General features: G+C 45.9%; 1 protein-coding gene and 1 long non-coding RNA gene across 10 annotated transcripts in view; one reads left to right on the top strand and one right to left on the bottom strand.

Annotated features, from left to right (window-relative positions):
• The window catches only part of DGKG (diacylglycerol kinase gamma), a 230,942-nt gene that overhangs the window by 6,829 nt on the left and 198,450 nt on the right, over positions 1-25,663 (top strand). The window contains exons 1-3 of one of the 5 annotated variants that reach the window (XM_024767823.1): positions 15,570-15,922; positions 17,331-17,398; positions 20,342-20,432. The exons of 1 other annotated variant lie outside the window; for it this stretch is intronic. The gene's annotated coding sequence lies outside the window, so the exon portion shown is untranslated. Of the gene's footprint in view, positions 1-15,569; positions 15,923-17,330; positions 17,399-20,341; positions 20,433-25,663 lie in introns of those variants that run through there. 3 more of the 5 variants (XM_024767814.1, XM_024767805.1, XM_024767796.1) reach the window with 3 other exon arrangements.
• LOC112415110 (uncharacterized) lies at positions 164-17,323 on the bottom strand. 5 transcript variants are annotated; one of them, XR_003006282.1, is made up of 4 exons: positions 16,273-17,323; positions 11,724-11,811; positions 5,491-9,531; positions 188-291 (listed from the first exon to the last, which is right to left on the bottom strand). It is a non-coding gene; the product is annotated as an uncharacterized LOC112415110 (long non-coding RNA). The 5 variants fall into 5 exon arrangements; XR_003006283.1 differs by lacking the exon at positions 188-291 and adding an exon at positions 14,939-15,028 and having other exon boundaries at positions 3,674-9,531; XR_003006285.1 differs by lacking the exon at positions 5,491-9,531 and having other exon boundaries at positions 164-291.

Raw genomic sequence — 25,663 nt, 5'->3', positions numbered from 1 at the left:
CAATCTCAAAGTTGAAATCAGCTTTAGTTACCGTTTAATTTGCACTTACCATGTGAATACTCTGTTGGGCACCTTTGCTGACATTAACTAGTCTAACCCTCACGATTAGCCTGTGCAGTAGGTCATACAATTTTCTACCCGTTTAATGAGAAACTTCAGCGATAGGTCCCAAGGACAATGAGGGTAGGGAAGGGAACTTTGCATATTCTTGATCCAGGCATTTATCGAGTTATTTATGCCTTGCTTCAGTCCAAAGAAGAGTTGAGGTCATGTGTCAAGCAGCAGAGTGCCCTAGAAAGTACAAAAACATCAAAACTGATGAGCTCTGGGTTGGAATCCCAGCTCTGTCACATACTAGTCAAATGACATGGGAATGTTATATAAAACCTCTGTGAGCTTCAGTTTCTACCACCCATTGAATTAGCTATGCAAATTGAAAGATATTCATTATCATCCCCATTTTCCTGATGAGTAACTCAAGAGTCAGAGATGTTGAAACTTTACAAAGTTTGCAAAACTATTAGGTAAGTAAATAACAGAGCCAGATATTGGCCCCAATTTGAAATCTGATCTGATCTGATTTCAAATTCCAAATTATTCTGAGCTATCTAAATGGTGCCCTTCCCAAGTGCAAAGCTGGGATTCAAACATAGTACCGTGCTTCCTATCACTGTCGTTTTTCTAGCAGCATTGGACTTAAGGGGAAAACATACCAGACATTCTGACTCCCCCATTTGCACCTGCGGCTCCCGAATGATTAAATGTCTCAAGCCCTTCTTTCAAGAATAATTAAAAACTATACTGCCTTCAAAGTGAAGATGGAGAAGATGGACTAGTGGAAAGTGAGGCAGCCCGGATTATAGCTTGAGTTACTGGTTTCTTTCTCCTTCATCCGCCATTCCATGTACCATTGCAGTCTGGCATCTGCCCCAACACACCTTGGGAAAATGCTCTCCTAAGGTTATCAGTGATCTCCTGGTGGTCAATCTCACAGGCCTTTAAAAATTTTCCATCATTTAGTGCCAAATATATACAAAGAACCTGCTACACAAAGGCACTGTGGGAGATGATTCGACCTTTAAAAGGTGCCAGGCCTCAAACCCAGTACAGTCTGTGGTGGGGAATGACAAGAAGAAGAGTAAGAGGAATGCAAGGCAAAGCATGAGACGCAGACGCACAGACAGCTCTGGGTGTTATTCTCACCTGTCCTCCCTCCTGCCTCCGGCTCTTCACCCTACCCATCTTCTCTGTGTGATCTTTCCACTCCCACGAATGAAGCTACCCGCGCCCCCTCCACCCCCAACAACCACTCGCCATTCACCTCTGTCCCAGCTGCTAGCACTGTCCTCGAAAGCCCAGGGTCAGCTCCCAGAAGCAAAGCCAGCGAGCCAGTTGGGTCTGCCTCTTCAGCAGTCATGGTGCTTCCTGGAAAGTGCATCTCCCTAATTACACCCTGATCGCTCAGTCGCCACTTTGATGGCCTTCAAAACCAACACGTTCAAAGCCGCACTCACCGTTCCAGCCGCCAGCAGGCTTTTCCTGCAGAAATGCATCACTGTTCACCCTTAACACCTTTCTCCCCCAAATCTAATCAGTCTCCAAAATCTTTTCAGATCTTCCTCCTGGATAGCCCTTGAACACATCTGCTTTTCTTATCTCTACAAGTCACTTGGTATATTTCAGACCACCCTGTCTTGCCTGGAGTGTTCAGTCAGCCTCCCAGCTGATTGCCTTCAGCTCTTTAGCCGTCTCTCATCAGCTGTCCACACTTTATCAGAATGATCTTTGTAAAGGCAGACATTGATCTTGTACTTTCCATGTTAAAAATCCCCATAGTCTTCACCATAGAAGTCAAAACTCTTATGCCTGGCCCACAAGGCTCTTCCAGGCCTGACCCCACCTTCTCTCTCATCCCTTCCCATCTCCCACTCTACACCCTATTATGGTCCATAATTAAAGTGATTGAATAGTTTTTCATCTAAATCCGAATACTCATGAGAGTGAAATGAGGCCCTAGTCATAATTAACCTGAGACCAACTGGGATTCCCCAGGGCAAATTGAGACGTTTGACTGGACAGTCCACAAAGGCCATCTCAGACCCCTAATCTAAGTAAATTTTTCTCTCTTCCCCAGAGCTAACCGGCAACTTCTCTGTGTCTCTTGGCTCACGTTTTCAGAGACAGAGAATTCATTTGTCCCAGCTCTTCTTTTTAATGCAAACCTAAGTTATAGCCCCTGGCCAGCCTCCAGCCTCTTAAGGCTGCCCTTAAGTCAGGTGACCAGGATGGGCCATTCAGGGGTGTCTGTGTGGGCTGCCTCAGGGCGTAGTACACGGCCAGGCTCACACATTCATAGTCACTGCAGCAAGGCCTGTGGGTAGGGACTCGCTTAGAAGTGCACGGGGAGGAGGGGAGTGAGGGGCGGGGGAAGGGAGAAAAGGGACCAGGATCTGGTAGCATCTTATCCCTGGTTCCAGCTGCTCATGAAGGCCATCCATTTCCCTATTCTTTCTTCAGTTTGGTGATTTAGACATTTGGGTTGGTTTTCTATTTCATAATAGAGTCTTGACTCCATGGGACCACCATGGATAGGTCAGGCCCCTCTTCCCCAGGACCCCCCATCAAATGTTGGAAGATAGCTCTTGGGTCCCCTGCCCCTGGGTCATTCCTGCTCGGCAGCACAGCACAATCCACTGCGCTCTGTGTGTCCCTAGAGTTCACAAGGGCCTCATCAGAGGCCACCTAGAGCTTTGCCTTTCTTTAATTGTTGGGCTTATCTGTAAGGTTTCCTTTGAACAAAGGATTCTGTAGTTTTAAAACGTTTAAAGACAACTGCCCTGAGTTTTAGAACCAGAGCCCATGTTGGGTTCACTGTTGTATCTTCAGTGTTTACAATAGGCTATGCATACAGTGGCATCAGTAAATGTTAGACAAATGAATGCATTATTGGGATCAAGTTCCTTTACCACCTGCTCTCCTCTGAAGGCACTGGCCTCTGAGTTCCCTGGACTTATCTTCTACACTTTAAAAAGCCCTCCCCTTCCTTGGGAACATTTTCCTGGAGGTGACAGGCCTAGAATGGACACCACCAAGCTCCCACCCACCCTGTTCCTCCTCCATACCCCAGCCACCCTTCCCCACTTCTCCCAGTACTGCCAACCCATCAGCTGGGTAACTTGGAGGATGTTTCTCCCCAGCTGAATTTTCTTCTTTCTCCCTTTCAAATCCTGGTGTGCTGTTATTCACTACTGGAAACAGCAGAAGTCACTTTAGAGAGGAAGCCATCTGGTTCATTAGCCTGATTAAACTCAAGCAATGGGATCTGAGCACAGTTCACAAGATGAATCGTGTGCCTTCTCTTTGGCCACAGTGAATTTCACAGCGATTATTAATCTTGGGGCTCAGTCACCCCTCACATCTGCAAAATCATGTGGGTCAGAAAGAGAGGACAGGGCTATAGCCAGATGATGTCGGGATTTTCTGAGTAGAAGGGGTTCAGTCTACCCTCTCTCTCTCATTGCAGGCCTGGCAAAATCCACAAAGTATGCCAGGCTCCCCAAATCTGTCAGAAAGACCTGGTCTGCCATGGCTCACAGGCCCAGCCACTCCGCGGCATGTGGGATCTTCCCGGACCGGGGCACGAACCCGTGTCCCCTGCATCGGCAGGCAGACTCTCAACCACTGCGCCACCAGGAAAGCCCAAGACTTGTCTTTAAAATCAGATTTTGCTGCTTATTAGCTGTGTGATTCTAGGCTCAGATTCTTCACCTGAAAGGAGGTATAAAATGTATTTTTAGAGGAGTCGCAAGGACCAGCAACTACTTAAAGCTCCGAATGGAGTGCTTCAGAATGTCTGGAGTGTAGACGGGAGTGGGCAGAGATGAGAAATGAGTCAGAACAAGGTAAGCAGGGACCAAGTCACAAAAGGTCTTATTGGATGGGGAAAGGAATTTATGATTTTACATTGAAAGTATTGGGGAAATTGTAAAAAGAGAAAATCACAGGACAGTGATATGATCAGATCTGCATTTTGGGACGCATGAGGAATCTGCTCTCTTGCAGCAGATGTGGAAATCAGCAAGGAAGCAAAACAAATCATCACTGCTGAGGGGCTGAAGATGGAAGGGGGCACTGGAGAGGGAAAGTCCAACTGATCCTGAGGTTTCTGGCTTGGGTGGCTTTGCAGAGAGTGGGAGCCAATCTCTACGGAAAGGAGCACAAGTGGAGAAGCAAATTTATGGGACACAAGGAGACAAATTGATTCTGGGACATGCTGAGTTGGAGTTAATAGTTCAAATGTTACATTTAATGCCATAAAATCCGATATGTTGGGGATATAGAGTTAGACCCTGTCTAAAGGGGTCACCTCCCCAGGCCCCATTTCTAGGAAGATGAACGGGCAAATGAGCCAACACCAATCTGTTTATCCCTCCAGTCTGAAAGTTTTCCTGGGAGGTCCTTTTGGAGGCTTTAGCAGCCATGGCTGTGTCTAGAAATACTTCTAAGTTTTCTACCAAGAAATCTCACTTGCTGTGTAGAACAGCAAAACCTACCATTTCTTCCTTTGCCCTCATCCTCCAGGTACGCTCCTGTGAATATACCTTTTCTCTGCTGCTTCCAGGGGTGGGAGGGGGAGGGTAGCAGCTTCAATAGGAGGGAAGAACAACTGGTTTGTACTCCTGCGGAAAGAGGTCAAAGATGACCCCAGAGGATTGCTGCTCTTAGGGGGAAAAGTCACAAGGGTGGGGAGAATGGCAGGGATAAGCATAAGGAATAATGATAATCAGGGACAATAAAAACGAACAAAAGATGTCAAACAACCTACATACAAGGGAATTCCCAAACCTGTCTACAATAGGAGAGAAAAAGAAAATGGACCTAGTAGGTGCCTTCAGAAGGTGGGTCCTGTGACGGAAAGAGCACAGGTTTTAGAGCTCCACAGTCTCAGGTTCAAACCCCAGGTGTAAGCATGGCTGTGTGACATTGGCTAAGTCATGGAGGCTCTCTGACGCTCAGTTTCTTCACCTGTGAAATGTACTGTAGAATAGTAATACTTTCCTTGCGGGGTCGGGGTGAGAGTTGGCCCAGCAAGGTGAGCGGTGCAGGGGAGCTGACAGATTTGTTTCTGTAGCTGTTACTGCTGTGATTGCCTCCATTGCCCTCCTTCCAGCTGTCCTTGGGCTGGCTCTCTCTGCTTCACAACCACGGGAACAACCCTGCGTCCCCATGGGGACCCAGACCTGAGGGACCCTCTCTGGCCACAGCCCAGGAGGACACTGAATGCAGGACATCTTCACCCAAGGAGCTCCAGAGGCCCCTTTTGGTTTGTGGAAAAATGAGGTTTGGCCTCAGCTTCCCTGCAGTTTGAAGACATCTGGTGATTATGAGGAGAGGCAATGAGGTGGAATGAGGCTGGGCCTCGGTGTCTGACAGAACCACACTTGCCTCCTGCCCACTGCCACCCCAGCTCTGTGACCTTGGGTGCCTCACCTAACTCTCCTGAGCATCAGGGTCCTTGCCTCCCGCTTGAAGGGCTGCTGTGAGGATGAAATGACACAACCCACAAGAGAGTGCTGGCACATGACACGTATTTTCCTTCTCCGTCTTCCTTTCTTCTCGATATCTTTGAGATTCTTGACAAGAACAGAAATTAAATATAAAACTGCATAGGGCTCAATGATATAAATCAATCTCTTAAATGACTATTAAATGTAATTGTCAGCAGAAGAGAGCAGAAAACCCAGCAACCAGAATGCAACAAAATAAGCTGACTCTGACTTCGTGGATGGATGGAAAACTGGCCAAGTTCCTATTCTTCCCCTTTTCTTTCTTTCTTTTTTTTTTTTTTTTTTTTTTTTTTTTTGATGCTGCAGAGATGAAGTAACACCAATACCCAGGCTGAGGAAGAAAATCTCCAAATATATTTATGTTTTGAGTTTCATACAAGAAGCAGACAGTCACCTAGAACAAAGCAACCCAATGATGTTTATGCAGTAACGGGTTTTGGAGCTCAAATTGGGAACTTTTCTCCATCTCCATTCACCACCCAAAAGCAAAAGGATAAAGAGCACATTTCTGCTGTTTATTTCTATACTAAACAATCAGGAAAAGATCATGGAGTTGAGGTCCAAATTTCTATCAATTTTAATGACCAAGCATGAGGCAGTAAAGAAATCCAAAGCTCGCAGTATGTGCTTCAAGCTTTGCCTCAAGACCCAAGGAGGAAGACACAAGCTTACCCTGCAGTGACAGTGATATTTCTGGGGGAAACATCTGAGAAGAACTGTGTGGGCAGCAGTGTCTACCTTCTTAGCCTCATCACCCTTAGGAGACCCACTGTCAGAAACCAGCTCCCCGGTTCTCAACACAGTGGCACACACCATTACTCCTAGAGACTTGGTGGGGCTTCTGTTGAGGGACCCAATGGAGGGCAGCGGTCACTGTGAGGGTCTGAGTGGAGTGTGTACCCAGGAGGCTGGAGAGGTAAGGGTAGGAAGGTGGGCAGACCATTCACATGGTAGAACTAGAAGCTAAGCTGAGGCCCTTCCTCCTCCCTGTGTTAGTTTCTACCATGCATCAGGTATGGGGTGGTATGGTAGGTACCTGCTACTAAATATTTGACAAACAGCTCTGGTGAGAGTGGGGCAAGGGTGCCTGATTTACAGCAGCATTTGCTGTAAATCACAGTGGTATAAATACTCTCACTGTGGCTGATTTCAAACTACCAACATGATGTCACTGAGCACAGAATTGGGAAGAGATGCACACCATTGTCTCCAGCACACCACTAGGTAGGGCCCTGGGACCACCCCTGGCAGCAGGTGTCAATGGGTCCCATGTGTCACAGGAGGACAGACAGAAGACCCTGGCTAGCTTTGAAGACACAGATAAGGCATCATCACCTACCTCTGAGAAGTCTCATTCCAGCCCCCTCCAGCCACCTACCCCAGCTGGATGCCCTGTGCCTCTCTTTCCCAGATAAATGGTGAGGCCATGGTGTCATCATTTGTCCACACGCCAGTCCTCCCATTAGACACAGGCCCATTCTTCATTTCCATACCTCCAGCACCTAGCAGAGTGCCTGGAAAAAGTAGGCTCGTAAAGAGCGTTTGGTTACTAAATGTGTATTGGATGGACACCAGAATGAATGATGAGTGAATGTTCTGGGGCAAAGAGGAGGAGGAATGCGGAAGCTGCCATCAAGCATCTGCAGAGATGTCCTATAAAAAAGGGATGCATTTTATTCTTACAGATACCAAAGCAAGATCAGGACCAACAAGAGGAAGTGGCAAGAAAACAGGTTTAGAGTCTCTTTGAAAAAATACATAGAGCTCCTAGCCCCTAAAAAGCCATAGAATGCAGGGTCCTCCCTGCCTTCCACCTCTCAATTAGCATCTCCTGCCCCTCACCCACTTGAAAACTGGCCCCGGTCTACTCCCCCTGCCTCCAGCCCTGCCCCCATACCCCAGCACAGGGAGAGGAGTTTTTGCTGTTGTCACAAACACCGAGGGAACATCTGCTGGTGTGCATGCCTAGGCCAGCAGAGGTGGGGATCGCTCAAAGCAATGGAATATCTATAAATAAAGAAAAAGAACTCCCGGTGGGTGCTTGGGATCTCTCTCATCCTTCCTCCACCAACTGCTTGATTCTCTTCCCTTTAGACCTTAATCCCACAGCACCCTTCTCACCACCAATTCCTCCCCTGGGTGGTCGGTAATTTTTGCTCCACCTACTAGACTCAGCCTCTCAAGGACAGAGAGCAAGACGCCTGTCTGAATCCCCAGTGCCTACCATAGCATCTGGTACACTGGAGGTGCCCAAGAAGCATCTTTAAACGAAAAAATTCACAAATGAGAGAAAAAGTCCACTTCCTACACCTGTAGTTCATATATCCCAAACTGGCAAAACTCCCAGAACACCTAGAAACAATTTGCAGATCAAGAAAGCCACGAAGCTAGCTAGAGTTCTGTGAGAAGGAGATTTGGGAAAACTCAGAGTCCCCCAAAGCACATCCTTCTAGGGCTAACTGTAAAAATCTTTTTCTCAGAGATAAATAACTACAAAAACTGTAAAATACAGACAGTTCCTTACTTAGGAACATGTTGTGTTCTGAAAGTCTATTTATGAAATTGTTGTTTGAAATTCTGAATAGACTTTTTCATGGACCCACGTTAAGAAAAGTAACTGACAATGTAGCTCTAACTGGAGATATTTGCAAAGGAAAATAATAAGAAGCAATAAAGCTATACTGTGAAGGGAACTTTTTCTTTTAAACATCATAAAATAGACATATGGAACGTGCCAGACTGTACAATAGCCTTTGGACCAGGGGCAACACTGCGAAGCAATAAAATGAAAATTTAAATGGTTGCTCTTTATTTATTATGGATGCTGATAACTTGAGAAAAAGCCAGTTTCACCTGGAACAGCTGCAGTTGAAAGGGATCCCTGACAGGAGCTTAGCACCGGCTGTGGTACTCAGATTTCAGGGTCCAGGTGAGTCACCTGCGGGATTTGCTTAAAGATGCAAATTTCCAGCCTCTGCCCCCAGGGAGGCAGATTCAATGGGTCTGAGATAGAACCCTGGAATATGCATTTTAACAAGCACTCAGGAGAGTCTGACCCAGGTGATTTGAAGACCACACCTGGAGGACTGCCAGCTGGAGAGGAAGGCACATCACCTCAGCTGAGCTTAAGTCTATCTCCTGAGACTGTGTCTCTTTGGTATAGCGCCCTGCCCCTTTTTCTCCTCCCATTTCCTTTCAGTGGTGGAAGAAGGTGGCCAGTGACTACCTGTCACTTCACGAGGTATGTATGGGTTTAGGGTTAAGAGCATATGTCAGAGAGATGAAAGAAACTATTAATCATTCAGTAAAAATTGAGGGCTGAGATTCAGCTGGTATGCTGGTGATTAAAATAACAAAAACATTATACCTGTTGGAAAACAGCTTCCACCCTGAGTATCACATTCCCCCCCAGTACTTCCCTGCCAATAGCAGGCCCCAATTAAACTCTCTGTAGAATGGGATTAATAACATCTCCTTTGTAGAATTAATGTGTGTGTGTGTGTGTGTGTGTGTGTGTGTGTGTGTGTGTGTGTGTGTAAAGTGCTAGATACATAAGTATTTAACACATGGTTATTTATTGCTATTATCATATTGCTCAAAACTACTTGGAGAAGATGTCAAAAAATACAGCCAGGCAGCAATAATCCAGTTTTATATCATACAATCTGACTTGTTCACAAGTGCTGTAGAATGAAAATCAAGCGCGCTCAGTGTGGGAGACACTCACTCAGAGGAAGTGGGGAGTGTACTCACCGAGGGTTCTGGTTTCTCTTACCAGCTCCACTGCTTAATGCCTGGGTGATCTTGAGCCATCAGATCTCCAGGGTAAAGCGAGGCTGAAGGTGCTCTCAGGAGGGTGAACATAGGAACCCGCCACAGTGCCTGGCACACGGTATGTGCTCAGCGACTGGGAGCTCTTTAGAAGATTTGAAAGTGGGGATCAACCTTCCCTCAGTGGTAGAACCTCAGGGACAACAAGGAGGTCTTCTTTAAATTCAGTGCAATATTATGGATCCCCTACGATGCACAATACTCTCTGAGAGACAGGAAGATGATTAAGGTGTAGTGTGAGGAACAATTGCTGTCCCAGGGATGGGGCAGGGCAATGGGTGTGAAGCACATGCAAGGAACCATAATAGGAGGCAGCCTGCTGTAAATACTAGGATAAGTGTTAAATAAATCTCAATGGGAGGAGAGGAGAGGGGATAATTAGCTTCCAGAGGTAGCACTATAGAAAGAGTAAGAGAGAGGAAAAAGGCAGCTCTCCCTGCCGTGGGAGGAGCCTGAGTAGGATACAGAGATGGGTGGGTCCAAGGTGTGTGGGGATGATGAAGCCAGTCAACGTGTGGACCGAGTCCTTGAAGGGCTTACAGGAAGTGTAAGTGGATGAGTTAGCCGGGCCCACTTCACGGAGGACCTCACATGCCATTTTAGGGAATATCAAGGTTATTCTAAAGCAGTAACAACAATTCCATTCACTGAGAGCTTACTATATGACTGACACTGCGCTAACTTTTGTTTGCAGCTACTTTAATTTTTTTGATAGATCTTCATTGGAGTATAACTGCTTCACAATACTGTGTTAGTTTCTGTTGCACAACAAAGGGAATCAGCCATATGCATACACATGTCCCCATATCCCCCCGCCTTGAGCCTCCCTCCCAACCTCCCTATCCCACCCACCCCTTTAGGTCATCGCAAAGCACCGAGCTGATCTCCCTGTGCTATGCTGTGTGAATTTTTTAACAGATAATTTCTTCTAAACCCCGTAAAAACTTATGCATAATAAGTATTATCATGTCCATTTTATAGATGAGGAATCTGAGGTACCTTGAAGGCTTTTAAGCAGAGGGAGGGCTCTGGGGTGTCTGCCTTCAGAAAGTAATTCTGGCAGCAGGTCGGGAGAATGGATGAGAGAAGGGCCAGCACTTAGGGGCCCCCTTAATTTCTAACATATTGTGACGTTTTGTCCCTCTAAACTGGTTAACAAGAGATAAAGAAGTGACCAGTATTTTTAAAAATGGACTGATTCTCTCAAAAGTTTTGTGAGTTGGACAGGCTTTGAAGCACATGGTCATTTATGGAACTGGAAGCTTTTCCTCCCTGTGGCTCTTCCCAGGGGTCCCCAGAAAAGCTTCCCCTTTAGGGACAGCAGTGAAGAATTCCACAGCAGTGTAGAATTCCACAGCAGTGTCTCCTGACCAGACATAGCAGAAAACAGATCCAGAGTGATGTGAGTGAACCAAAATTAGCCTCTTTACAAGCTCATTAAAGCATGAAGTTAAGCATCCATTGCCCAAAATACAACAGGAAGGCAACAGGCTTCTCTCTCTCTCTCTGTCCCTACTTCCTCACACTTCCCTTCCCTTCCTCCCACCGGGCCTCTCTCAACAGGCAACAATCAAAGCAGGATCTTGGATGGGTGGGTGTCTCCTTCCTTTTCAAATAAACCCAATCAAAGTTCCTGAGAAATCCACTGTAACATTGCATAATTCTAGGCAGGGGGCAGATTTGCAGCCTGTTAGTCTAAAGTCCGCCAGCTCCTTTATTAAGTTTTCATGTTAAAATATTGCTATCCTTAGGGGCATGGAGACAGTTACTGACCCAAATTGTTGCTTCCTAGGAAGCAGACCAGTGAGTAAGTAATATAATTGGGCTTTTTTTTTTTTAAAGACAGACTGTCTTAGGGGAACAGACCATCTTTAATAACTATACATTTTTTGCATAGCAATTCTAAATATACAAAGCATTTTCACATCTGCTTCTTTATTTAATCATTACCCTATCCGGTGGTACAGGTATTGCTAGTTCCATTTTACAGAAGAGGAAACTGAGGCTTAGAGACACAGACCCAGGTCTTCCGATTCCATCTGCATGGTGCGTTTATTACTCTTAACCTCATGGCTTCTCTCTTGTGCTTTCCCCCCAAGTTTATCAGTTGTTATTGTGGTTATTTTCCAAGCTAGCCTTGTGGAGGTGGTCCACCCCGGTTATGAGGCAGTACTTAAAAGTTGTTCAGTTGACAGTACTTAACATAGTAGCAGAGCCAGAAAGGGTTGTAGAGACCATTTCCAACCCCCTTATTTTACTAATAAGAAACCCGAGGCCCATAGAGGGGGTTGCCCTGCCTACATTCCCAGGGCTGGATTCACTTACCCTGTTCTTGGCAAAACTGTGACCAGGAGCCGAGCCTCCTACTTCTTCTGTCCCCATCCACAGCCTCACAATTTCTTTCAAGCACAACCTTTACAACCAAAGCGAAGAGGAAAGCTAAAGTTAGGACTTTAATATCCGTTCCCATCTTCTACCTATTTGATAAAATGGAAAGATCCTACTAATTATGAAATCATGAAATACTGGGTGGAAGGCAACTTGGAGATAATCTAGTGTAAGTTTTTGGTTTTGCAGGTGAGAAAAGTGAGGCCCAGAAAAATGAAGCAAACTGATCCCCCCAAGCAGGGTCTTGACTGAAGTCAGGTCTCCTGGTCCCTAGTCACTGACCCCACCTCTGTGACCTCAGCTATGGGCAGCATCGCGCGCAGTTCCCCCAGCTTGTCAGAGACAGTCCAACTTAAAGCTTTCCAGACACAGCTACCTGACGCAGCCCCAGCTTTGCCTTGGCAATAGAGAGCAGGCATCAGCTGCTGGCTTGCATGATGTGTTCCCAGAGCAACATGGCAAGTGTGAGCTGCCAACATTGAAGTCTCAGGGAATGTAAAGTGTTGAGCCAGTTAAACATCCAAAAATGCCCTGTCTCTCAGAAACAAGGGTGGTTCATCAGAGTGCTTGGCCACCAATGGGAACAGTGTTAGAGTGGCCGCGGAGGCTGAAGCCCACGCTCAGAAGCCTCCAGCCCTTTCCTCGCGTTCTCCTCTCCGACCTGGACCCAACGCAGGCTCCACTGGGAAGCCCAGAACTTCCCCCTCCCTGAAACCCTCCGGGACTCTTCAAGCTGGGAGGAGGTCTCCCTTCTCACGCCCTGAGAATCTGCTCTGTACAACTCGACACTTAATTTTATACTGTCTTTCATTGCTTCTTAATCGTTTTGAGTGTTTGTTTTATAGCCGCCATGGGTTACAAATGCTCTGGGGGGAGGAAGTAAGCTTCCTCCTCTGTACCCTGCAGTGCATCTCCCAGTGTCACCCAAGAGCAGAGGTGTGCTCAGGCTCACAGCTACTCCTGCTTCAGACTCTTTCCACTTTACCTGTATTTGCACTTACAGCAAATGCTCAATAAATCCTCACTCGTTTCACTGGGGCTTCAGCCTTTTCAAAGACAGAGTTCAGCAGCCAGGGCTTCTGTCAGCGCATGCCAAGCCCCTGTGCAAACTAGAGAAAAGGCAGGACACTGGCTCTGCCACGCTGCACGGCTGGGCTGGTGGGGCCTGGGCTTCAGCCCCTCACTGGGCGCCCTGTTGCAGTGAGCCACCTGCACCCCTGGGCTCTCACGGAGGCAGCAACATGACACCTCTGCCACCTGACTCTCCATTCTGACGGGAAGCCCTTACCCGGGGAAGCTGGCATCAGAGGCCTCCCAGCCCCTTCCCTGTCAAAACCAAACGAGAACAACAAAAAGCGCATATCTTCCATAGTTCCTCGATACTCATAGCCTGAAGTCTACACCGCTGGCAGGGCACTTAGGGACCCTCTACAACAGGGTTCCAACTTCCTTTCTTCTACTGTAAGGCCCAGAACTCACCATGAGTTGTCCTCCTTCTGTGCTTTCGCTTTCCCTCAGCCTAGGTTGTCCTGTCTTGCTGATCTGTGTGTCAGATCCCTACTCTCCTCTCACATCCCATCCCAAACCTCACCTCCCCCATGAAGTCTCAATCAACATAAATGTTCTCCATGCTTCTCCCTACCTCCAGCCCCCTGCCTTCCGCATTGCTTCAACCTCTTGCACAACCCTTTTCCCACATGTTATTTGCATGTAACCCAGTAGCCAGCTGTCTTTAAGTCCTCTGCCCACACAGGCTTCTCTGTACTCACCCTACATCAACCCAGATGCTGAACTCAACACCACCCTGAGTTCCCCCAAAGGAATCCGCTCACAAATTGGGGAACAGATGCCTTTACAAATGCCTTATCTCACAGGAAGGGTAGAGAGCAGGAACCTCGTAGCGAGGCCCCTCTCCCCTAGCAAACTGCTTACTGATCTTTGCAAGCATCCCTGTTCTCCAAATCCTTGCTTGGCAGCCCTGTTCTGGACGTTTCTCTCTCGTTACTCTTCCTCAGCGCACTCCCAGCCAAGTGTCTGCATTCTGTCTCTGCATGTCTTTCCCATTCCTCCCACCCAACTTATTTCCTTCCTGTTCAAATAGGCAGAATAACTCCATGTTGCCCCAACCCCTACCCGCAAGCATGCATCCCCATATCCACCATAATGCCCAGCCAAATACAAGCTCTCTCTCTCAGTTTCCCCTTCTTTGGAAGGAGGCAGGATTAGACAGAACAAAACTGTTTTCTGGTGACGTGTGGATAAGCGTGTTTCCCTCCACAGAGAATGTGGTTCGGAAGGCGAGGATTTTGTTTTCTACATCCACCCAACCTAGCACAGTGAAGATGCATACAGTAAGCTTGAGACCATCCTTCTCTTCTACCAGGGACAGGGACAGCTCTAAGCCCATTCTGTCTCTTGCTTCCTCTTTCTTCCCAGGGAAGGCCCAGGACTAGAGTCAGGGGAAAGTGCTGGAAGACACAGGAGGAGCTTAACAGATAGTCAAGAGATGAATGAGTCAGTGAGTGAAAGGAAAACAAGAAAAGATAAAAGAACTTTGAGAGCACCCTCACCAGGATTATTTCAGTCCAGCTGAAGGGAACTTTAAGAACCAAGCCAGGATGATAGATAGATAGATGACAGGTGAATGGTAGGATGAAGTGTGAACATGAGGTCCTTGGTATTGGCACTGCCTTCACTATGCTCTGGAACCTCTGGGAAATCTCTGAGCCTCAATTTCTCATGTGTCCCTTCATCCTGCCTGCAGATGGCCCAATATGGACACTGACCATCAGGGTCCTCGGGGCTGTTTGACATTCATGTTTGAGGCTTCTTCCCCAAATACCCAGACACCCAGGGCCCCCTGGCGCCTCTGCATCCGCCGAAAGCTTTTCTTGGCTGCAGTCCTGAGCCGGGGACCTTTACTGCCTGCTGGCGGAAAAGAATTCTCAGTTGTGGAAACTGGTAAACTTTACGTATTTTACAGATGAGAGACCAAACTCCGGATGACTCTAAATGTGGTGTGAAATGGACAGAAGTCACCCTGCTGGTGTGACATGCCTGAGATAGTGTCATCACCACCACTGTCACCCCATACAGACCTGCACGTCATGGAAAGAGTGGTGCCTTGGCCAATGTTAGCCCTCATCACTTACCCCTCACTCCCAGCCCCTTTTCTGTGCTTTTCTACATTTTAAAAGTAAGAAGAGGTCTATTTGCTGTGCAGGAAAACAGCCCATAGTCACCTAAAAGCAAAGGAGAAAGGGAATTAACCCTCAGTCCTGAGACCTGATCCAGCGATCAGAGCCCAGCTCCGGTGAGCTGCGGCGGTTGCCACTATACCTGCGGAGGGAGAAAGCTTTTCAGATTGAACAGCCACCAATCCCCAGCCTCCAAAAAAGGTCCCTGGGCAGGGGCAGTGATTTGAATGCTAGAGACAGTGCCTAGGGAACGGAGCGAATTTGTTGACTTTTAATTTTTTGATTTTTCTTTGACTTGGTCGAGATAGTGAGGCAGCCTAGGCCCTGGCTGAGATGTGGGTATTTGTCAAACCATTGTCCCTGTCCCCTGAGTCAGCGGGCCTTTGGCCTCTCCCTGCGGAGCCCACCACTGCTGCATCCTCTCCAAACCACTCAGCCTCTAACTCTTCCTCCCAAACCGAAGCCCTACCCGTGAGAAGTGCCCGAACTACCAAAGGGGCGCGGGCTCCCACGGAGCCCACCCGCATTCACGCGTGTGTGCGCGCGCGCGCGGGGGTGTGGCGCGTGTGCGCGCGCACGCGGTTGTGTGGCGGGGGGCGGGCTCTGCGCCCGCAAGCAGGGCTCAGCTCTGAGCGTGGCATCCTGACTTGCCCGCTGCGAGGGGCAGGGCGCCGCAGTGCCGTAGTAGCGGGCAGCCGAGACGCACCGCTCGGGAGCCGCGGGTACCGGAGCGGGCAGAGACCCCGGCGCTGCCTAACCCCCACCGGGCCGCCCGAGCTCCAACCCCCTCCCCGGGAGGGCTGCGCGGGCCGCAAGACGCCCAGACGCCAGCCTCGGTCCCCTTTCAGTCTCTCGGTTCATCTTTTCTCCCAAGTAAGGGAATAAGCCCCAAGGAAGGAGCGCTCCGGAGAACCGCGCAACAAAGTGTTGCATGCTGAGGTAAGACCGTGGCCGGCGCGGTGGAGGGGGGCTCGGGCTGGGGGCGCGGGTTGCAGCAACTTGGAAAAGGGGAGCAAAGCGGGAGCCGGTCCCGTGGCCAGGGGACGGAGCTGCAGACAAGGCCTCGACGCGCCCCCCCGCCCCCGACGATGCCACCTGCCACACAGCCCCTGCCGGAGGAGATGCCCCGCTGGCAGGGTGAGGGCACGGGGAGTCGCCCGGGGTGGCGCACCGGCTTCCTCTTCGACTGGGAGGACCTTCCGAACCTTAAAGGTGTGCGGGCGGGAGGCGTCCTGGCTCCACGCAGTTTGCTGAAGCAACTGGTCAGATTTCGCCCCTTCTAGACTTACCTTTGGTATTCAGTTCGCGCTCCAGGGTGCACAAGGGCGGCAAAGAGCGGGGACACTTTTTCTAACGTCTGGCCGCCAAAGCGTCTGACCGTCCCGCGGGGTTCCAGGACTTTGGGGGACTCCACAAAGCCCCCGAGCTAGGGGTCGTGAAGGGAAGCTGAAGCGAACGCGGAGACCTTGACAAATAGTAGCTACGGAAGGAGAAGAGGGTCAGGGAGAGAACGTCGGGTTGACCTGTTTAGTCTCGGACTCACACAAGATGTGTGTTCCTGTGTGTGCGTGCATCTAGTATCACCTGTGGGGCTTTCGAAAACTCCACCAGTGCACTCATCCTGCACATTCAGTGATTTTCTTCCTCTAGACGAGTGGGCTAGAATTTGGGGAGGGGTCTGTGGAGTTTGAAAAAGCCCTACAGGTGATTCTGATGCGCTGCCCCCATCCGTGCCATCACTGCAGCGGGAAGCACGAGACCGGAGCCAGGAGGCAGCTCCCAGGTGTGAGCGATCCAGGTGCGGGACTCAGACCTTCCCGCATCCTCCCTCTTTCCCCGCGGTGAGGCAGGAGGGTCTGCAGCAGCGCGCGGTGATTTGTGGCTGCGCCGCAGTGGCGCGCAGTAGAGCTGCGAACCCGCGGGCACGCTCGCAGGCGGGCGCTGGGCGGCTGTCTCCTCCGGCTTCATTAGCATACGATGACCTCGCTGTCCGGAAGAGGGCCTGGGAGGGCCGTTTTTTCTTCTTTCATTTCGGGACTTGGGGGAACGCACCTTGGTTTGGGAGGTGTGGACCAGGGGGAGTCGCTGATGAGGGGCAGCGGTCAGGACACAGGGCTGGGAACTGCCCCTCGGGTTCGAAAGGGGGAGACGACGTCGCTATTTCGGTGCCTGGGATTTTTTGTTTAAAAAACAGCCCTCAGAGTCGCTTACTGGAGCACAGGGCATCCCTCGTTGTCAGCGAAGGGTATTAGATCATAGGGGGCAAGTGTCATCACTATTTGGACACACACACACACACACACACACATACAATTTACCTTTGTGCTTTATGCCCCTCTCATTCCAGGGCTGTGTCCTAACGTGGGAAGGGACTTAATCTTCTTAAAAAGGGCTGTACTTGCCTCCTTTCCGAAGGTAAATGATACTCATGAAATACAGCGTCTGCCACTAAGCTAACTTCCTTGCTGTACCTCCCATCAAGTCTTTTCTTTACGGATCACCCTTAACGTTTGTGAATAGCACTGTAGGCGTTATTACAAGCATTTTTCTGGGAGGGGTGTGGGAGTAGGGAGCAAGTGGATGAGTCTTTGCCACCTTACAATCTTATGTCAGTGTTTGGTTCAGATCAACCCAGACATGGGGAGAAAATGATAAACAATCAGAGTGTCTTGGAACCTAGACTTTCAGAGGTAGGAGAAACTACTGAGGACATCTGTTCCAGCTCCCCCTCAAATCTCGCAGAGCACCTGCAGCAGGTAGGGGAGGATCCCGCCAACCTTGCACTCCCAGAGGTCCCAGCTGTGCTCGAGAGGCTCTGCTCAGGAAGGTACCCATAAAGCAGCAGCTCTTCCCTCTACTGCTGATCCCTAGAGGGGAGGCTGCCCCTACCGTTTTTGTTGTGGTAAAACTCTTTTTTTTTAAAAAAATATCTTATTGTATTGCAACACTATGATATACCTTTTTAGTGTAAAGGTAATTCATGTTGAAGGTAGAAAATGTGGGAAGTTGAAAAGTGTGCAAAGAATCAAACCACCCACAATTGCACACAAATCAGATTAGTGTGTAAAATATGTAAATGGCATAACATCCCACTTCTCCACACAAATAATTAGAACAGCCCTCACTCCTAGGAAGGTACATCACTATCAGAGCCAAATTCAGCCAGCCCAGCCAATCAGTAACAGCTTCTTCACATACTGGCCATTTTCGAAGAAGTGTTTGTTTACACCAAGTATTAGAATTCCACTACCAAACCACAGAGGGAGTTGATACCTTTTCATATGTAACAGAGTTCACCTGCCTCATTTCCCTTCCGCATCCCAGCCGCTCAAGGCTAGTGACTATGGATCATGCAGTAAAAAAGAAAGTGATACATATCATCCAAAAAAACGTCCTCAGGTGAAAAGAATGTGGCCACAGAAGAGAAACTGAATTAGGCAATACGAAAGGGGAAATTTTGTGGTAGAGAATTTTCCAGGTAATGGACTGGGTGCTCTATGTGCGTTTCTCTTTGGATGAACCTTTATTCTGCTCAGATTGGTTGGTCTCAGAAAGGCACCTGAAGGCTGTCTAGAGTTGTGCAATGTATTTCCACACGTGACTGTTAGCATTTTCACTTAATTCATTAAAAGTAAATAAAATTAAGATTTCAGTTTCTCAGTCACACTAGTCACATTTCTAGCACTTAAATGCCACATATGGCTTCCGGCTGCCATATTGGGGAATGCACGTGTAGAACATTTCTATCATTGCAGAAAGTTCTACTGGACAGTGCTGGTTAGATTGTAAGCTTGGTGCAGGCAGAGGTATGAATTTTGTCTTCCACAGTATCCCCTGCAACCAACACATTGCCTGGCCAGAGGAGGACGAAGGGGAGGAGGAGGGACGGCGGTTGTAAATGTAGGGTAACATTAGCTATACCATTTATTGGGCACCTACTTTGTGCCCCTCACTGTGCTGTATTTTGTGCATGCATGGTCTTACTTCAGACTCAAATCACTACAAGCCTGATGGTAACCTTATTTCACAGACAAGGAAACTGAGTCTCAGGAAGTTTAAGTAAGTGGTTGTAAAGCTAGTAGTAGAGAGGCTGAGTTTTAACTCAGGCCCTTATGATTTCAAAGCCTATTTTCTCAGGGCTTTTGCTTTACCGCCTCAGTAAATATCATGTGTGATAATGTGAATTGTCATCATCTTGGCTTCCCAGGAAGTCAGAGAAAGGGTTCTCTTGAAGGCTTCCCAAGGGAAATATTGGTATTATTTGCAATGTTAATAGCATTTCAAGAGTGTAAAATTTTGCTTGGGGGCTCAAGAGGTTTTGTCCTTGGATGGGTGTGACGTCAGGAGAAAGGAACCCACCCATAGTGTGGTCTGACCAGAGAGCCAAAACCTAGGAGAGCGGGCCAGCCAACCACCACCCCCTGTGCTTCTCCACAGGGAGGCTGATCCTCAGCCTCGGAGAGAAGTACTGGTTTGGTTAGGATCTCACCACCAATTATTGGCATAACCTGGCTCCTGACTCCCTGGCAAGTACCCTTCCCACTGCACCATCCTGCCCCATAGGCCACTGGCTCCAGTGTTGTCCTATCATTATCACTGTTGCCCCATTTTTCCCTAATTTCTTTATTCTTAATGAATAAAACACAGCATTTCAAGGGATGCTTAATCAACACCAAGTACAGTGAGTTTATCACTTCCTTTTTTCATCTCATGTTTCTCTTAAAACCCTGTCAGGTTGAACTAGCAGTCTATACAAGTAACATCTGTTGAGTTTAGTATCGGCTGAAAAAACCCAGCTGTCTTTTAAACTTACTCTTGAACTGTATCCCCTGCCTGCCACCCCCTTCCCCTTCCGTGCTTGTACAGATGCTACCTGGGACTCAAATACAGAGCCCTTGCATTTATTCCCAGTTTTATCTTGTTTAATTCAGTCTGTCTTGCCAGCTTGCCCAGATATTTCTGGCTTTGATTCTGCTATCCAGCATATATACTGTCCCTTCCAGCTGGCTTCCTGTTGTCCCCAAACCTGATGACCTCTTCAACTAAGTCATCAATAAAAAATGATGAATATTACAGCATTCTGAGACATTCCACTATATGCTCCTGAAAGACAATGTTAATTCAATAAGTAAATAGCACTTTTTAAGAAAATTTATTTAACTTCTTGTACTATCACTAAATCTATAATTCTTCATCTTTTTCAAAAGATGATCAGAGGAATCATATCAAACGTTTTGATAAAGTCCAGATACTCTTTATCACTGGTATTTCCCTGATCTCCCTGCCTAATAATGTCAAAGAAGCAATTTTGTTACTTTGACATAAACTACTAGCAGTTAACCCACTTTGATTTCTCAGGATCACGACTTCACTCCTAAAAGCTCATTCCACATCCTGTTCTGCAGTGTTTCCTGGGATTAACATCAACACCTCGAGTTAAGACATTTTTGTAAGTTATCTTTCCCATTTTAAGAAAGTAAAATTGTCTTTGCCATGAGGGTGATGGTGATAGTGATGATCGTGATGATGATGATGGTGGTGGTGGTAGTGGTGACAGTAGTGGTGGTGGGTGGTGGTGGTAAAAATGGTGATGGTGGTAGTGGCTTTCTTATTCTATGATTCTGAACAGATTAAGGAGAGTGGTTCAGTGATCTCAATTACATGATATCTTGGCACCCTGGAATCTATTCAGTAAGGCCAAAAGATTGTATTAATTTGAGGCAGATCTAAGAGTCTCTACCGTCACGGAAAAATGAGATCAGAGAAGGAGCCAAGGAAGCAATGGGTCCCAGGCCTTCCTATTCAAAATGAGGAATCCTCCCTCTAAAGGGGAAGGGCCCTGCATGGGCTCACACCTCCAGGACAGACCAAGGTCTCACCATTCTTCCCCAGTGCTTTGTCCAGGGCATACTCCTTCTTTCCATCTCTGATTCTGAAGAAGCCTAATGCTTTGTTTCCTGCAGAAATGTTCTTTTATTCTCTTGGAATTAACCTCTTAGTCATTGATGGTTTTCATTGATGTCTCAGTGAAAATTAAAGATTCTTTCCTGGTATCATGATTTAAAAGGAGAAAGGAGAAGCAAGCTTATTTTCCAACTGGGAAATGGGTGGAACTGGGTAGAACAGAGACAGAAACAGATAATCATGCAGCATTACCTTTAGATGAGAGTCAGAGGAGGGTCACCTCCCCAGCCTGGGAAGGTATTGGACCAAGGAAGTCAGGTAATACTCTCTGGAGTAGATGGGCTTCAGCTGAAATCCAAAGGCTGGCTAAAGGTTAAGTGAAGATATGAGTATAGGTAATACATTCTAGTCAGAGGGAACAGTGTAAAGCAAGGCTCAGAGGCAGCTCTTGTCTCCAGTGTTGCTGGAGCAAAAACTGTGCATTGACAAATGAAGGGAGATGAGTCTAGAGATGTGGACAGGAGAGTCTTGTCTCCCAAGTTAAAGAGTGTGGATCGTTTCTCATAGACAGTGAGGGGCCACCAAGAAATGTTAGGTGGGAACTGACATGATCAGATTTTAACATTAGAGCAGCCCCTGTAGCTGCAGTGTTGGGAGGGTAGAAGACAGGAAGCAGGGCTGCCCATTGGGAGGCTTTTTTTGGAAGTTAGGAACTATGAGGGCTGGACAAGCTAGTACGGATGGAGGAAGGGACAGAATCAGGAAAGAACTGGCAATTAGGTGGATATAAAGGTAGTGAGGAGGGCAGAGGAACCTAGCAATTCCCAGGCTTCTACCTTGTGCATCTGGGAGGATAGTGGTTCCGTCCACCAAGAGGATCCAGGAGCAGGAGTGAGGTTATTGATGAGTTCAGTTTGGGGCCTGCTAAATTTGCAGTGTTGGTGAGAGATGCAGATGGAGAGGTAGTTGATAGATGAGCTATGTGGCTGAGACCCGACACTGGGGAGGCATAAGTCTAAGTGGTAGGTGAAACCACAACAACCAACGAGATCATAGGAGAGTCAATTTTCATTTATCTTGATACATGTACTGCCAGTATGTGAAAGATCCATATCAAGGAGATTCATGCCTTTTTAACAAAGGGAGGAGACTTTTCACAGCATTTAGAGTCTGGGCTTGACAGGCAAGCTGTGCCAATAGCCATCTGCTGACCCAGCTAGACCAATGCCCACTTCTGCCAGGTGAGTGGTCAAGCATGGGGGTTTTTACAGAAACTCTTGTATTCCTCTTCCATATTAGAGCCTCACAAATTTGTCAACATGGTCCTTTTCTCTAGACCAGTGGTTCTCAATGCTGGTTAAACATTAAAATCATCTGGGGAGCTTTGCAAAAATACCAGTTGTGGGTCCCAATCCGGGAGATGCTAATTTAATTGTTCTGGGGTTAGGGCCTGGGCCTGAATATTTTTATTTTAAAGGGCCCCAAGTGACACCAGTGTTCAGCAGAGTTAAGAACCATTGCTGAACAAGAAGTTCCCTCTGTGATTTATTAAATTACAGGGTTTTTAATTCTTAACCTCCTCTGGAAAATCTCCTATGACTCCGTTACAATTTCTCTAAAAATCACTTTAACATGTCAGAACCTACACTGGACGCTGCACTCCATCCGTGGTCTTGGGCATACTGTCTCTGTCTTTGCATTCAGCACGTATTTCTCCCTTGTGCCTGCAAGGCTCATGGGAAACTTTGTCAAATATCCTGTGCTTAAAACCTCTGTCTACCACATTCTCTGAGTTACATAAGTAATAGACTTGTCAAAAAGACTTAGGAATACCTGCTATGACTTCTGAGTGAAACTTGGTTAGTTCCAAAGTATCCTTGCTTTCTCTTCTAAGTGCTCACAAGGCAGCACTCAACCCAGCAGTTCTTGAATGAATTTTCATTTACATTCCAATTACCTGGAGACTTTCCCCTCAGAGATTCTGATTTTGAAGTGTGGGGTGGGAGCGCAGAATTTCACTGGGCATTTCTAAGTTAAGGTGGCAGGGACTGCAAAGAGTGGGAGAAGATATTTGCAAATCACATATCTGAAAGGGGATTGATATTCAGAATATATAGAGAATCCCCCAAACTCAACAACAATAAAACAAACAATCCAATTCAAAAATGGGCAAAGGATTTAAAAAACATTTCTCCAAAGAAGATGTACAAATGGCAAGTAAGCATATGAAAAGATAATCAGTATCACTAATCATTAAGAAAAGGCAAATCAAAGTCATAATGAGATAACACTTCGTATCCATTAGCATATCTATTATCAAAAAAACCCACAAAAACCAGAAAATAATAAATGTTACTGAGGCTATAGAGAAATTGAAACCCTTGTGTATTGTTGGTGTGATTGTAAAATGGTGCAACCACTATGAAAAATAGTATCTCAGTTCCTCAAAAAATTAAAAATAGAATACCATATGATTCAGCAATTCCACTTCTGGTTATATACTGAAAAGAATTGAAAGCAAGTATATGAAAAGATACTTGCATACCCACGATCACAGCAGCATCATTCACAATAGACAAAAGGTGGAAGTAACCCAAGTGTCCATTGATGAATAAACAGCTCAACAAAATGTGACATATGCATAAAATGAAATATTATTCAGCCTTAAAACAGAAGGAAGTTCTGACACATGCTACAACATGGATGAACCTTGAAGACATTATGCTAAGTGAAATAAGCCAATCACAAAAGGACAAATACTGTGATTCCATTCATATGAGGTATTTAGAATAGTCACATTCATAAAGACAGAAAGTAGAATGTTAGTTGCTAGGGGCTGGGGGTGGAAAGGGAAGAATGGGGTGTTATCATTTAGTCGTACAGGGTTTCAGTTTTGCAACATGAAAAACATTCTGTGGATGGATGGTGGCGATGGTAGCACAACCATGTGAATGTACTTAATGCCACTGAGCTGTAAACTTAAAAATGGTTAAAATGGTTAATTTTATGTTATGTATGTTTAACCACCATTTATAAAAGTAAATATATATATATATTTTTTTTAAGTGTCAGGGACTGTAGGAGTGCTAGACAGGTAGGTGATGGAAAACAAATCTCAATCATGTAACTGCCAGCTTGGACAGGTCTTGGCCAGAACACATGGTGATGGGCCGTGGGACTCACTTTCAATCAGCACATGGTGGAAGTTTATGAAAACAGTATTTAGTAGTTCAAAAGAAAGGAGGTATATAAGAATGCAAAACTAATGTCTCCCTATAAAATAGGCACTAAAAAAAAAAGAGAGAAACCTTTAAAAAAAATCCTCAAGTTGTATATACAGAGATTTAAGAGGATGTAGCAGGAACTATCAAAAGGGAGCAATGTGAGATTAGGAAAATTGACCTCTTTTAAAATGAAAAATATTTTGCAGAATTCAAATCATACAATGGGAGCATGAACATTAGAACAATGCAGAAAACCAACAATGAATGTAAATTCTCATAGTACTGATAGAAAATACATAAAGAAATGATGAGTGAAAAAATGGAGGCTAGAATTCAACTCATTAAATATAAAAATGCAGAATTTTTCAGGAGAAAGGGAAATGGAAGATAAGTTATAATAAAAAATATAGAAAAATATTTTCCTGATTTCAGTTCAAAATAGTTCATTGTTTACCAGAGAAAATTAAAGCTATATTCTGATGAAAGTTAATTGTTTATATGAATTTTAAAAATCTATTATACTATCAGAAAAAAATATTTTATTAAAAAAAAAATAAGCATGTGCCAGACATTCTGTAACACTAAATGTCAGAAGAAAGTTGATATATGGCTATCAGATTTTGTGGTAATAAAATTACGACCCAGAATTCTGGATTCAGTAATTTGTGAAGAAAAAGAAAAGATAATTTCAGACAAAAAAAAGTACCCAGACAGTAGACCACTAAAATCCTTAACCGAAAAAAAGTATTTACTCCAAATACTCTGATCAACAAGAAAATTAATGAACATTAAAGTTTGAGAATGGAGAAGATGAGATATAGAAGGTATGAGGTGAAAAATGAAACCAGTCAAACACTGACTTAATGTTTAAATGTTGTTAATATGGTTACGAAACAATGCAACTGTCAAAAATCATTCTGAATAAAAAAAATACATAAGAAATTTAATAATAATATCTGGGTCTAAAAACTCAGATTACTCCAAAAAAAAAAAAACAACAACCAAAAGCCCTTAGAGGGCTTAACTTCCTCATTTTGTATCATGGGCAACATGAATATTGTTTCATTGTTGACATAGATAGAAAAATGTAAGTTAAAAAAAAATTTTAAATAAGAGAGTAGATGAATATAAACTAGAAGTGCCATGTTTAATTTCAAAATTAGGAGGAAGATTTGGCACATCAGCACCAAGGTTAAAAATTAATACAGCATATAGCAAGGAAACATTTAAAAAAAAAGTATAAAATAAGATGATAGAAGTGAGGTCAAACATATTATTACATTAAATACGAATGGTTTAATCATTTTTATTAAAAGATGAAGAAACATGGATGGGGCAAAAACTGATTCTAAATATATGCTCTTTTAAACAAAATGGGACAGAAAGGAGGGAGAAAAAGAGTATAGATATACCAGGAAAATGTAACCCAAAGAAAGAAGGAAGAGCAGTATTAGACAGTAGAATTTAATGCAGGAAACATTGAGCAATGCATTAAATGTGGCTAAAAGATATAATCCATTAGAAGACATACCATCTGTGAATATTTTTATTC

The sequence above is a fragment of the Neophocaena asiaeorientalis genome, unplaced genomic scaffold, assembly GCF_003031525.2.
Source record: "Neophocaena asiaeorientalis asiaeorientalis breed wild unplaced genomic scaffold, Neophocaena_asiaeorientalis_V1.1 scaffold225, whole genome shotgun sequence".
Classification (NCBI taxonomy): Eukaryota; Metazoa; Chordata; class Mammalia; order Artiodactyla; family Phocoenidae; genus Neophocaena; species Neophocaena asiaeorientalis.
The sequence above is the reverse complement of the archived record's forward strand: the minus strand, read 5'-3'. Positions and strand labels throughout refer to the sequence as shown.